Source organism: Lathyrus oleraceus, chromosome 1 (assembly GCF_024323335.1).
Source record: "Lathyrus oleraceus cultivar Zhongwan6 chromosome 1, CAAS_Psat_ZW6_1.0, whole genome shotgun sequence".
Classification (NCBI taxonomy): Eukaryota; Viridiplantae; Streptophyta; class Magnoliopsida; order Fabales; family Fabaceae; genus Lathyrus; species Lathyrus oleraceus.
In genome coordinates this window covers 22,181,965-22,197,104 of record NC_066579.1, presented here as the reverse complement: position 1 = coordinate 22,197,104, position 15,140 = coordinate 22,181,965, and positions in this window count along the sequence as shown.

The following is a 15,140-nucleotide window of genomic DNA, read 5'->3' as shown; positions in this document are numbered from 1 at the left end:
TGCCTCCATAACTTCAGAACAAATACCACAGCTGCCAACTCTAAATCGTGCGTCAGATAGTTCCTCTCATGAACCCTCAGTTGTCTCGAAGCATAAGCTACAACCTGCTTATTCTGCATCAAAACACCACCTAAACCCAACAATGAAGCATCACAATAAACCTCAAATGGTTCCGACGGACTCGGTAATATCAGAATAGGAGCAGTAGTTAACCTTCTCTTTAACTCTTGGAAACCTTTTTCACATTTTGAGTCCCAAACAAACGCTTGCCCCTTTCTAGTCAACATCGTCAACGGTAACGCCAACTTAGAAAATCCCTCAATGAATTTCCTATAATAACCTGCAAGTCCAAGAAAACTTCTTATCTCAGAAACTGACTTCGGAGCTTCCCACTTAGATACCGCTTCCATCTTAGAAGGATCAACAGCAACACCACCTCTTGAAATCACATGACCAAGAAAACTAACCTCTTCTAACCAAAATTCACACTTAGACAGTTTAGCAAATAACTTCTTTTCTCGTAAAACTCCTAAAACCACTCTCAAATGTTCAGCATGCTCTTCTTTAGATTTCGAATACACCAAAATATCGTCAATAAACACCACAACAAACTTGTCTAGGTACGGATGGAAAATCCTATTCATATACTCCATAAATACTTCAGGCGCATTAGTCACACCAAAAGGCATTACAGAATACTCATAATGTCCATACCTTGTTCTGAAAGCAGTCTTCTGAATATCCTCAGTTTTCACACGTATCTGATGATATCCCGACCTCAAATCTATTTTGCTGAACACGCTCGCACCAACCAACTGATCCATCAAATCATCAATCCTTGGCAAAGGATACCGATTCTTGATTGTCACTTTATTCAGTTGCCTGTAGTTCACACACAACCTCATAGTACCTTCTTTCTTCTTAACCAATAACATTGGTGCACCCCACGGTGACACACTCGGACGAATAAATTTCTTATCCAACAGATCTTCCAACTGGCTCTTCAATTCAGTTAACTCAACAGCCGACATACGGTACAGAGCCATCGATATCGGCCTAGTACCAGGTACCAAATCAATCGAGAACTCAACTTCACGTTCTGGTGATAATTCATTCACTTCTTCAGGAAACACATCAGGAAAATCACACACCACGGCTAGATCGCCAATCACCAGTTTATCTTTAGCCTCCAAAGTCGCTAACAGCATAAACAACTCTGCCCCATCTACTACTGCCTCATTCACTTGCCTCGCTGATAGAAACAAACTCTCTCCTTCCTCCATCTCAGGAAAGATCACAGTCTTCTCAAAACAATTGATATAGACTCGGTTAAATACCAACCAGTTCATACCCAAGATAACATCAATCTGCACTAGTGGAAGACACACGAGGTCCATCCCAAAGTCTCTACCAAAAATACTCAAAGGGCAATTTAAACAAACTGAAGTAGTAGTCACTGAACCCTTCGCAGGAGTATCAATCACCATACTTCCATGCATCTCAGATATCTCTAATTTAAGTTTCACAGCACAATCCAAAGATATAAAGGAATGAGTCGCACCTGTGTCAATAATAGCTACAAGAGGAAAGCCATTAATATAACACGTACCTCGGATCAAACGATCATCTGCAAAAGTCTCAGAACCCGATAAAGCAAAAACCTTGCCTCCCGACTGGTTCTCCTTCTTCGGCTTAGGACACTGTGGACTGATATGACCCACCTCTCCACAGTTGAAACAAGTCATAGTCTTCAACCGGCACTCTGCAGCCAAGTGACCACCTTTTCCACACTTGAAACACTTCTTCTCAGTACTGGTACACTCATGGATACGATGTCCAGCCTGACCACATCTGTAACACTTAGCAGGGGCACTGGAGTCTCCCCCACTAGGCCTCTTCATCCCACTCTGCCTCTGGAAACCTCTGCCAGCTGCATACGGTTTCCCACGATCATTCTGATTCTTGCCTTTCCTATCAACCCTTTGTTGATAGCTCTCCGCTCTGGCCTTGGTATCCTGTTCAAAAATCCTGCAACAGTCAACCAAATCAGAAAACACTCTAATCCGCTGATACCCAATAGCCTGCTTGATCTCGGGACGTAACCCGTTCTCAAACTTCACACATTTTGAAAATTCCCCAGTAGCCTCGTTATAGGGAGTGTAATACTTCGACAGCTCTGTGAACTTAGCAGCATACTCCGTAACAGACCGGTTACTCTGCTTCAATTCTAAGAACTCTATCTCTTTCTTTCCTCTGACATCCTCTGGAAAGTACTTCCTCAGGAATCTCTCTCTGAACACCGCCCAAGTGATCTCAGCATTCCCAGCAGCTTCCAACTCAGTGCGGGTAGCAACCCACCAATCATCTGCTTCCTCTAACAGCATATGTGTACCGAACCTGACCTTCTGGTTATCGGCACACTCAGTCACTCGGAAGATCCTCTCGATCTCCTTCAACCACTTCTGAGCACCATCTGGATCGTATGCTCCCTTGAACATTGGAGGATTGTTCTTCTGGAACTCACTCAGTTGACGAGCAGCTCCCATTCCCACAACATTCGGATTTCCTCCAAGTACTCCAGCTAGCATACCCAGAGCCTCAGCAATCGCAGCATCGTCTCTACCTCTTCCAGCCATTTCTATTCTGAAAACCCAACAAGCTAAACAATAAGTACTGATAGGGTTACACAACACCTATCCCGTACAGGGGAAACAGAATAATTACGACTCGACTCGACCGACTATGCTCTGATACCACTAATGTAACACCCTTCTAAAATACCCCAAATATTTAATTAAAACAACAAATATATACATCAGAGTAAAGGTGCAATTAAGGGTGTCACACAATCACTTCACACCAATCATCAAAATAACTGTCATGCTCTTTTATTAATTCAAAACATAAAGCATTTGCACAATACGCAGCGGATAGAAATCAAATCAATCATGCAAAACATGTAACACATTACATGTAAAATTATTCAATCAAGGTAAAACATCCCGTCCCGATGTTACATCTATCAGAGCATGACCCACTAAGGAGACTACACTAGACTCCAAGCACTAGCTTCTACTCAATCACTGCTCGTTACCTGAAAAATAGTTGTAAGGGTGAGTTCCTCAATCGATATAATAAGCATTATAAAATATCATGTAATGCTAAGTAAATAACACATTAATCACCCTAATCATATCACACACTTGGTAACGGCAACATCAACTCATACTCAAAATCATACTTAACATAAACATCAAAACACATGTATAATATTGGAACACATCCATTCATATTATACACAATACATACATTATGCAATGAGACTCCATGCATGCGGTACCGACTATTCGTGAACATATAGTTCAACCTCACCGACCAAATCCAGGTACGGCTACCAAGCCCACTAGTCCCACTCATTTGAGACCTAGTGACTCACTCACTAATTCCTCACCATGGGAATTAGCTACCACCCCAAGGGCTATGCTATGCACGTTAATTCACCTAGCATGCAAACATCAACAACAGTCCATAATGACTAACTCACTAATTCCTCACCATGGGAATTAGCTACCACCATAAAGGCCACAATATGCATGCTAAATCACCTAGCAATGCAAAAATCATCAACAATCCACAATGGACATATACTCACACTCTAAGCCATAAAACAGTCCATTCACAACATTACACATGTTTTCATACATCATCGGCATATTTATCACATACTCATATCAGGTCATGCCAAATAATTCAATCACAGTATTAGCACACTCTACTAATACCTATACTACTCAAAACAACGGGAAATAATCCCTAATACATCATACATCAGCTAAATTACATCACTCAGCTGAAACAAACAAAAACTGCACAACAACAGCTCAGAAAAATCACAATTCTGCCCATACGCGTATTGCCTAGTCCCATACGCGTATGGCCCATTTCTCAGTCAATCCCATACGCGTAACACCATCTCATACGCGTATGCTACGCGTATCACTTCCCCATACGCGTACCAACAGAGACCAAACCACGTCCAAAACATCATCTTCCTCATCCATACGCGTATTGCCTAGTGCCATACGCGTACCAGACCATCTCATACGCGTATTGCCTAGTGCCATACGCGTATGACCAGAAACCAGATTTCCAGATCTGTTATGGTTTTCTCTGCTACGTGATCTCTCCAATTCAACCTTCCACAGTCCAATTTTACACAGTACTCGTTCATATCATCTAACACGAATCATACTCTATTCGATTTCACAATTTCTAACATTATTACATCTAATTCCTACGAATTCCCTTCAATTCTAATCCAAATTTCGTCCATCCAATATTTCACAAATTCCAGCATACATCATTCAAATCAGAGGCAAATCAATGGTTTATCACTACCCATTACATGTTAACCCATAATACCCATTAAACGATGATAAACCCCCCTTACCTGAGTTAATCCGGCAATCCTTCAGCTTCAAGCTTTTCTCTTCTCCAACCTTCTTCCTCTTGCTCTGTCTCTTTGCCTGTTTCCTCTTTTCAGCCGCTTCTCTGCTTTTCACGTGAAAACCTCTTTTTACCAAATGGGACTCTTTTTCTTATTTCCAACTTATATATATTTTCCAATAATTATTATTCCAGTAATAATAATAATAATAATCCAATAATTCCAATTATTTAATTAAATTAATAAATAAAATATTAACTTAAATTAAATAATTATCTTATTTTTATCGGGGTGTTACAGAGAGGACCAAGCATTGACAATTGAATTAAAGCATAAATTCCTATAGATTTCCAAGTATCATCCATTTTTGTTTCAATTTTATTCAGCCAAAGGATATAATCCTGTTTTCTTTGGGGGGAAGGGAAGAACGAAATACACGAAGAATGGAAGTCACATACTCTATATCTATAGTTTTCTTAATACTAACTATGGGTTTGGTTCAATGATAATAAGGGAAAAAATTCCCTAGGGTTAACAACATCTATTGTGAGGTCAGACATTGGACGCATCAATGCATGGGTTTTACTAGCAATAGAGTAATGGATTAGTACTTGAGACTTGAAGATACATAGTTTCTCTTCAAGATTTTGGGGTTTCAGAACTTACTATTGATTCCCAACAAGGATAGTATATTGTAATCTGGCAGCTATGGAAAGAGAATCCTTGGATTCTTTTGAGGTCTTTACTTTGGACACCATTGTTAAGAGTAACTAAGTTTGATGTTTGGAGAAGAGAAAGTTTTAAAATAAATTTATGGGTAGTAGTGAGCAGGAAAGAGAAGAAGAAATATTTATAGTGGAGGAGAAAACGCCTTTTCAATTCTTCTGGTCATAAATGGCGCTAAAATTGATGAGCCGTGTCATAAGGTTAAAGGTGGAATTGAAGTAACCTTGTGTGCATAGTCACGTCGTCCTAAATATATGGAGCCATGATTGAAAGTTATGGGATTGTGGAAAACACACTTTTTTGAGGTGATGGTTGACGGAAAGGTCATGGTGTCCATGACGGTAGTCCACTAGGTGGAATAGTATCAAAGAAATTAAAAAATACCCCTTTCTTTTTTCAGTCGAAAGAGGTGTTTGAGGGGGGGGGGGGGGGGGAGTTAGGTGGGATTTTTGGCAGAGTTAAATATCAGCATAATGAGAAGAGTTAGAAAAGTTGGAAGTCTAAAAGATAATTTTTCACATATACTTGTCACTTTGAGGGAGATAAGGTCCTAGGTAAGATAAGAATTAGGACTTAGTATTTTTCTGAAAAGGGATTTTCAGTCAAATATTTCGACGACATCATTATTCAAGTTTTCGACATTAGCAACCAGGGAGACGCGTCAACCAACGGTGGTTAGCGCGAAGAAATATTTTCAAAATAAGTAACTATTTCTCAATTTTATCCAAAGGGACACGTGGAAGATGCTTCAGAAGCGAAAAGCATGCATAAATTTATGTGGCAAGTATTGAGGAGAAGAACGTTGCAAAACAGTTATTTTAGACTTGTATAAATAGGATTTCTAGTATTAGGATTTAGAGTGTTGTGTTGAATTCACTACAAAACTCAAAAAACTCAAAGTACCAAGTCTAATGAGAAACGAGTTTCACTGAGCAAAATTTATGATTTCTAAAACACCATTTCTTTCAAATGAAAAGTCTTTTACTTCATTTTATCTTCTTTACAAATCTTCTTTCGTTCTTTTATTAATTTCATTGTAACTTTACATTTACTTTTACAAAGTTTTCCTTTTAGCATTGTCGAAGTTCTTACATTTCCAAACAATCCACCTTTTTTGCATTATCTTTACTCAAATATTTCGACCAAGTCGAAATCCTTCACTTTTCTATACAAAACATCATAAAACATTTAACACTATTCCCTAGGATTATCTGATAGATCCTGCAAGTAACCTTCAATAAGAGACTAGTGCTTGTTTACCAAATACTTTAGATGGTAACCCTTAAGTCAAAGGGTCATCAATCATAAGATTTGTGCTAATATGATAAATTGACACTCTTTGTTTTTGAACCTCTTCTTTAATGACAAAATACTTCAATTACATATGATTAGCATCATTAGAGTACTTGTTGTTTCTTAGAGAAGAATACCACTATGGAATTATCACAATAAATATTTAGCAGCTTAGAAATATTGTCGACAAGTTCAAGTCCTGAAAGAAAGTTCCGTAGTCAATTATCTTAAATTGTGGCCTTAAAGCATGTCAAATATTCAACCTCCATGGTGGATGCAACAATGGCAGTCTACTTCACACTCTCCATGATATCAATCCTCCAACCAAAAGATACACATAATTAAATGTTGGCTTTCTTGTATCTATGCACTCAATAAAATTTGAATATGAATATCTAATCACTTAAAGATACTCAGATCTCACATAAGTAAGCATGTCATCATCCGTCCCTTGCAAATATCTCAATACTTTATTTTTGTTTATGTTCCAATTTATTATTTGGATATTATGTAAGACTAAATTTGTCTTATTTATATATTGGAATGAGAGATGTTGAACATTATCCATTCTAAATATCTCTAAAAAATTATTGATATATGCTTTCTAAGATAAGTCTAACAATCTATGATATCTATCACAAATGTTTCTATTCCAATCACATAACCTGTATCACCCATATCTTTCGTTTCAAAGTTGTTGAGAGAAATTTATTAATCTCATATGATAAATCAAGATTATTAGCTGCAATAAAAATATAATCAACATATAAAACTAGAAAAATAACCTTACTCTCACTGGCCTTTAGATATATACATTGATCAACAATATTTTCCTTAAATCTAAAGATAATAATAGTATCATCTAACTTAATATACCATTTGCGAGAAACTTTCTTAACACCATATATTGAATTTTATGTTTACACACCATGTGTTTATCTTCCTCTAAATTCTTATTTAGAAAAGTAGTATTTACATATATTTGATGTAACTCAAGATCATAATGAGTCATAAGTGCCATAATAATTCTAAGTTAATCTTTCTTGGAAATCAATAAAATGGTTTCCTCATAGTTAATTTTCATTTTTATAAGTAAAACATTTGGCAACAACTCATACGTTGTAACATTTGATATTACCATGAGAGTCAAGCTTAGTCTTAAAGACCCACTTACACCTAACTTGACTCCATCTTTCAGGTAATTTCACAAGATCCAATATACAATTTTGTTTCATCAATTTATGTTCTTCTTTCATAGTATCCAATTATTTATTAGAATTATTACCACTAATGATTTCTGAAAATGAAATTGGATCATTATGAATTCCCAAGTCAATTACTTACTCAATTTTATAAACAATATAATCGTCGAGAATAACATGTCTTCATTCTCCTTATTAGGATCTCCTTAATGTTATTTTCCTTGGTTGTTCTACCATAGGTTCATTGTCTCTTTTAGGATCATTATCTTGTTTCTCTACTTAATTATTATGCTTTTGAGCATAATAAGGAATAATAACTGTTGAATTAGAAGCACTTGTTAAATGAACTTATACTCTAATTTTTTTAATATCTACATTTTCGAATCTTTACTCCCACTATTTTTATCATTTTCAATGAATAAAGTATTCCCCGTTTCAAGAATTTTTGTATTACGGATAAGATTAAAATCTATATTCTTTGTACTTTTTTAGATAACCAGTGAAATATCTATTGATAGTTCATGCATCCAATTTTATTTCATGTTGTATATCACTATTTTTATTTGACAACCCCAAATATTCAGGTGTCTTAAACTTGGTTCCTTTATGTCCAAAATTCAAAAAAGTCTTTTGAAATCCCTTACTAGGAACCCTATTTATATTTTTAAAATATGTGGTCATTTTTTAAAGGCATTTCCATTAAGGTACAATTTTTCCTTTAAGATACACCATTTTGTTTCAGTGCAACTTGCATTGTTTAGTAAGTGTAAATATCACCTCTTTCAAGAACCTTAGTAAATGTATCAAGATGTTGTCCAAATTTATCATATCTTCAATAATATTTACCTCCTCTATCTAATCTTACAATTTTTTTAACTTTGTGTCTAATTACATCTTAACTTCATTAATGAGAATCTCTAAGACATTAACTAATTGAGATTTCTCATGTAGAAAATAGACATAACTATAACGTGAAAAATCATCAACAAACGTAATGATGTAATTTTATTTATTAACATAAAATGTTCCACATATGTTGGTGTGTATAATTTCAAGAAGCTAAATATTTCATGTGAGTCGTTTCTTTGTGTGTTGTTTTATTACATTCCACGCATACTTTTAAATCGGTAAAATCTAAATTCAAAAGGATTTCATTATTCAATAATATTTTCATTCTTTTTTGGGAAATGTGTTACAAATGTTTATACCACAAGTAAGTAGAACTTTCATTCACTAAACTAAGTTTATTTTTATTATGCACTGTCATAAGTGTTTCAACATATAAATTATCAAGATTAAATTTATATAAACCATAAAAGTATATAAAATCCAATCATTAAGGTATTTTTATACAAACTGAACAACAATTACCAAACTTAAAAGAAAATACAATAACATCAAATTTAGAAACAAAAACTAAATATTTAGGTATACTATGTTCATACAAAGTCTCAAATAAGTTTTGACACCTTCTACTAAAGTCTACATTCTATTATAGACAAACTTTCATTTTGGTTTATGGTTTAAATCATAATGAATTCTTGCATCATATTGGAAACATGATTTATACAACCATAATCAATCCACCAAGAATTGTGTGAAAATTAAATTTAATTCAAAACGTACATAAGCATTAAGCATATATTTCTTTTTGAACAACAAATATAATAATTCTTGAATTTTAATGGTCATTTATCTTTTCCACGTTTCTTTCAAAATTTATTTCTAGTTTCTTGATGATTCACTAGATGGATATAGTGATTTCCTTGATTCTTAATTCGGGTTTCCTCTTGAACCAACTTACTTCGCAATTCATGCACATTCCATTTGTCTTTCATTATATTGTAGTTCATTTGAAAAGTCTCATATCGAGACGATAATGAATTCAAAATGAATTATGTAGTTTTATAATGACATAGGTCTTCTCATAAGGAGATACCCCTATAAGGCCCAAGGAGAGGCGACATGTGAGTGTCGCCCAAAGGAAGGTGTTGCCTCGTTCCTTAGAGTTTCCTATCACATGTCATGGGAAACGTGGGATAAGGTATTTCTTTGATAAAGGGAAAGTTAAGGTGATTACTAACCCACGTCTCCCTTAGAAATAGGCGTTTAATGGTCCACCATTAACTGTGTGGGTAGCGACCCTTTCTAAGAAAACCCTAGGCCTAGAGTGCCTATATAAATATCTCTCCCCCTCAAGGGGGGGGGGGGACATACTCTAAGTCATACACACTCTCCATAACTCAAAGAGAACTACACTCATTACCTTCTTAACACGCACGACTAATCTAACCTCATATGTAACATCCTAAACCCCAACTCTTAATATAAAAGAGAAATTCACAACTTAGGATGTTACTCAAAACAAAACACACATACTTCATGAATATTTTTCAAATCTTGCAACGGAATTTAAATTATCTCATAATATCAAATGATTATTTAAAGGAAAGTACTCAATAAAAATAAACTCCAACATCACATCAAAACAAATAATATGCCTCGTTCTCGATGTTACAGATCAGATCTGAACTTGACCTCACTAGACCGAAATCCTACATAACTAAAAAAATATATGCATGCATGATCATGTATAGCAAACAAACATGTAACTCAAACAATCACAAAAAATCATCATCAAAATATGATTCCACTCTTGAACCATAAGGTTTCCAATCACATGCCTCACTGTAATCCCACCAGATTACTAATCTCAAATATATAATTTAAAATAACTATTTTACACCTCAAATGGAGTAAAGGTTTATTATTACCACACAACTCTAAAATCAACCCAATTACTCATAAAGTCTCAATTTTATTATATTCTTTATAACTCAATAGAGTGCTAAAAAATCTCAACAACATCTCTTGACTATGAACATGACTCTAGAGTACCCAAAACTACTCTAAAGTGTTCAAAAATGCTCTAAGGGCAACTCTTCACAGATGACAACTCTGCTAACTCTAAGGGATGACAATTTAACTCAAATTACTCAAAATTCACCCTTAAGTTACCAAAAGGTCACTGGTGTCAAAATTTCCTCAAAAAATTAGGGAAAAATTCCCGAACTTGAAATTGCCAAAAAAATGTCGTGGAACGCTCGAAAATGCCATTGAGCCCAAAATAGCTGCCGCCAAATATTACCGGCATGCCTCCACCGTGGCGTGGTTTCCTTCGATCACCACCGATCCTCTGTGGGGCCCCCTTCCACACGGATTGTGCTCGCCTTTGTCATCGACCAGCGGCCCGACGTCGGCCTTTGCCATCGTGACACGACCTCGATTTCTGGGACCTCACGATCGCCGAACGTCTCCCTCGCGATGCGCCTTCTATGATCTCCAATCGCTTTTGTCACGTTGCCTTGCTATCATGCCGCCTCTACGACTTCGTCTCTCCCCTACAATTCAATTTTTTTTATTTTCTTTCATGAAAAAGTCTCGTTTTTGAAAAGTTAAGTTTTTCTGAGTTTTTTTGGAAAATTAGGGGAAAATACAGATCATACAGTTTTAAGAAATTTGGAAAAACAAGTCAAAAGGGATCACTCAAAATACACAGACATCACATTACACAGTTCTCTATTCATCATAAAATATCACAGACTACTGCAATTAATCACAAAACTTCAAAAGGGCATAACCTACACAAAAATATAACACATATTCAACCAAACATATATTCTCATATCATAGAAAATATGTTTATTCAACAACAAAAACCCATTTATGGTGACCATATGGGATTTATCCCAAATTCCATTTGATCACCTATAGTAACACGAAGAAACTAAATTATTTATCGATCGATGTCAATAGGGTTTTGATCAAACCCTATTTGGCCAAACATATTACAGAAGGAAAAATATAATATTAACTCTGGCGCTGATGGAAGAGTAAGGACCCCTCACCACCCTTGTTGCCTATGATCATCCATCTATAAAGCAATCTATGTCTTACCTCAAAATTGAAGTTTTTCCTTTTCATATGATCAATTCCCAAAGCCTTGTGTATTCCCAACTCCCACAATCTGCCTTTTCCCAAGTTCTCTAATTTTCTTTCACGGTAACCTATTACGTCTATCCCTTTAGAATATATAGTAACCATATTTATCTCAATTAGGCTTACTCTTCTCAATAATGGCGATGGGTATCTCTCCTGAGTAATCCTTTACTTTTTCATTAACAATAACTCTAGGACCCCTTTGTCGGCGACTACATGCTTTACGTCACAAAAATATCAAATGGTAAAGAGGATAAGAAGATAAACAAGTCGCCTACAAAAGAGGCAAGATGTATGAGAACTACATCAGGATTACTAAAATATGAGCTAACAGAAAGCATAATTTTATGAAACGGGATCTCCGCCAAGAACAATAGCTTGGACATATGCAATTTCCTACTTTAGTTAATTAATTTTATTGTTCGATAAGGAAAGAAAACGCCTCTTCCGCGTGTAATATTTTTAAGAGCTCCTTATTTTGTCCCAAGTATAAGGGCGACACTCATTTTCTCTACCTGGTTAGGGGATTTTAATGAGGTACCCCCTATTTGATTTCCATATTCTATGAGAATTCTTTGTAAGACCATGTCTTAAAAGTATAAATACGTCCTAAAGAATTCTCTGGACTTCTTGATGAAGGTCCTTGCCACCCCTCAAGGTGATATCTTATGTTGGACTTCGGGACGAAGGTCCTTGTCGGCCCTTGAGGCCATATCTTATGTTGGACTTCATGACGAAGTTCATTGCTACCCCTCGAGGTGATATATCATGTCGGACTTCATGACAGAGGTCATTTCCATCTCTCGATGTGATATATTTTTCTAGACTTCCTGATGAAGGTCCTTGTCGCCCCTCAAGGTGATATCTTATGATGGATTTCATGAGGAAGGTCTTTGTCGCTCCTCGAGGCGATATCTTATGTTGGACTTCATAAAAAAGTTCCTTGCCCCCCCCCCCCCCCTTGAGGCGATATGTTATGCTGGACTTTATAACGAAGGTCATTATCTCCCCTTGAGGCGATATCTTATGCTTGACTTCATAACAAAGGTCTTTGTCGCCTACCGGGGCAATATCTTGTATGTTGGGCTTCATCCTAGCCGCCCTCCAGGGTTATGCAAATGAGTTGATCTAGTCATAATTCCTAAGATGTACAAGCAATATCCAGCTCCGGAGACTTGGTCACAAGTCTTGACTGAGGGCTCGATAGATGCCTCACACGAGAGGTCAAAGGCCTCGCCTTGGGGAATTAGTGTCTTATCATCTAGGCTACATATTGCTGCGACTGAGGGACTTAGACTCCTCAGGATAACCCAACTCTCGCTTGAGGGACGTAGTGTCTCCTCGAGCGGGACCAAACTCATGAAACACGCCTAAAAGGCACGACTAATATCTAGCCCCAAAGATTTGATCACTAGTTGTCGCGGCATAAAAAGTACTCTAACGGATGAATGCTTAGACGATAATGAAGTCGACACCGAAGTATTTATAAAATGGAAATATCTATAAAACCCTTGAGGAACAAAAACAAGGTCATCACAACTAAATTAAGATTCAGGGGGTCAATTATGCGTGAGGATGGAATTAGCACCATGCGACATCCGTTGTAACCAACAAGAACAATTTAGTTAGTTTTGAAAGAAATGATATCTTAAAATGTTGGGTTTCTTCTAGTTATTAAAATTATTTACATGAAATAAAAAAAAGACTAAAAAGGGTTTTTATTAGGGGACTTGACGAGACGTTGAATCTCGCTCCTACGTATCCTCAAGTGCGATGGGGAACTCAAAGCTACACAATTATTTGTAGAAAAAGTGTGTTTGTTGATTGATTTTAACTATGAAAATGAGTTTAATCACGCTTGGTAGAGTAAGACTCGTTTGTTGAAAATAAAAGATTCGCGCTTGATGATAATCGTTTGTTTGAAAATTATTTTCGTCGGGCACAGGTGAAAAATGAGTTTGAGTGGTTTTTGATTGGTTTTAGGTGGAAGACAAATATTCGAATTAGAACAAGGCGTACTCGTCACGTTTGTTTACCCGAGGATAAAATAGTGTGCATCCAATTATTCCCTTTTTAATCCGATTTTTATTTATGAAAGAAAATATTTAAAGATCGTTATTAGTATACAGAAGACGAATGATCGACTAGAACGAGACGTACACCTCATGTCCTATTATTCAGGGAGCAAAACGGGTGTGCACCCGATTATCCCTTTTTTAGACCAATTCTAACTACGAAATTTAAATGCTATTATTATCATTATTATGTTTTTTTATGGAAGACCAACTCTGTGGCGGTCAAACCGTCACCAGGCAGCACACAATGACGATTAAACCGTCACGACGCCCTATTTTTTTTCTTCATTTTTTCCAACAAAATAAAATCGAATCTCCCTCCCTCTCAATCACTTTTATTCATTCAAATGAGATCATACACGATTACATTACATGAAAATGGATTATACTCTATTTCTATACTAAAAATAAATATTAAAAATTAATTAAATGGACACTACAAAGCATAAACTATTTATAAAAAAAAAACAATAATATTTACATGAGTTTTGCATCATTCTAAGCATACATATTATTTTACATCTTAAATAATAGTAGAATAAATACTTACAAACACCAAACTTACAAAGTTTATAATGGGAGTTGTTGCTAATGAAGGTGAAGGTGACGGTGATGGTTGATATGAAAAGGTGGTGGTTATGGTGATTGTTATTGTTGTTGTAATAGGATGATGAATAGTGATAATGGTGTGGTGGTTGTTGTTGTGTTTGGTTTCTTTTCCGATTTTTTGTTGCTGATTTTTGAGTGCTCTAAACTTCTTTTCACAAGTCTCCCCTTCAAATTCAACACTAGTAAGGCTTATAGTGGAGTTTTAGGGTTTGATTTCTTAGGGTTTTTGTGCGTCTTGGCTCTTGCAGAAGCAACAATCATCATTCTCTAGAATCTAAAATCTCTTCGATCTATCTTTTGTAGCAAGGAGATCTTGACAAGTCAACCATAAAATAAAACTGGCGCGGGGTCTAGCATCATTGCTAGCCAAAATTTTCCTCCAAACTCAAGTGGTTGATTGAGAAGTGTAATAGGAAAGGATAGAAAGCTGCAATTTTAAAGTGTGCACTGGCCGAAACCGTGTATGAAATTTGGAAATTCATGAGTACTTGTTGCTTTCGGACTGATACTGATAGTGATGCCATTGGCCCTCTGATTATTGACAAGATTGTGTATAGGACTTAGCTAATTCCTAAGCCTAAACACCACATAGGTAGTTTATATGATGCCTTAAAGTTTGCTTTGTTGTTTGGTTTTTGTTGCAGGATCCTTGGATCGTTTGGGTGTATTGTTTTGGATTTTAATAAAGTTTTCTTTATTCCATAATAATAATAATAATAATAATAATAATAATAATAATAATAATAATAATAATAATAATAATAATAATAATAATAATAATAATAATAA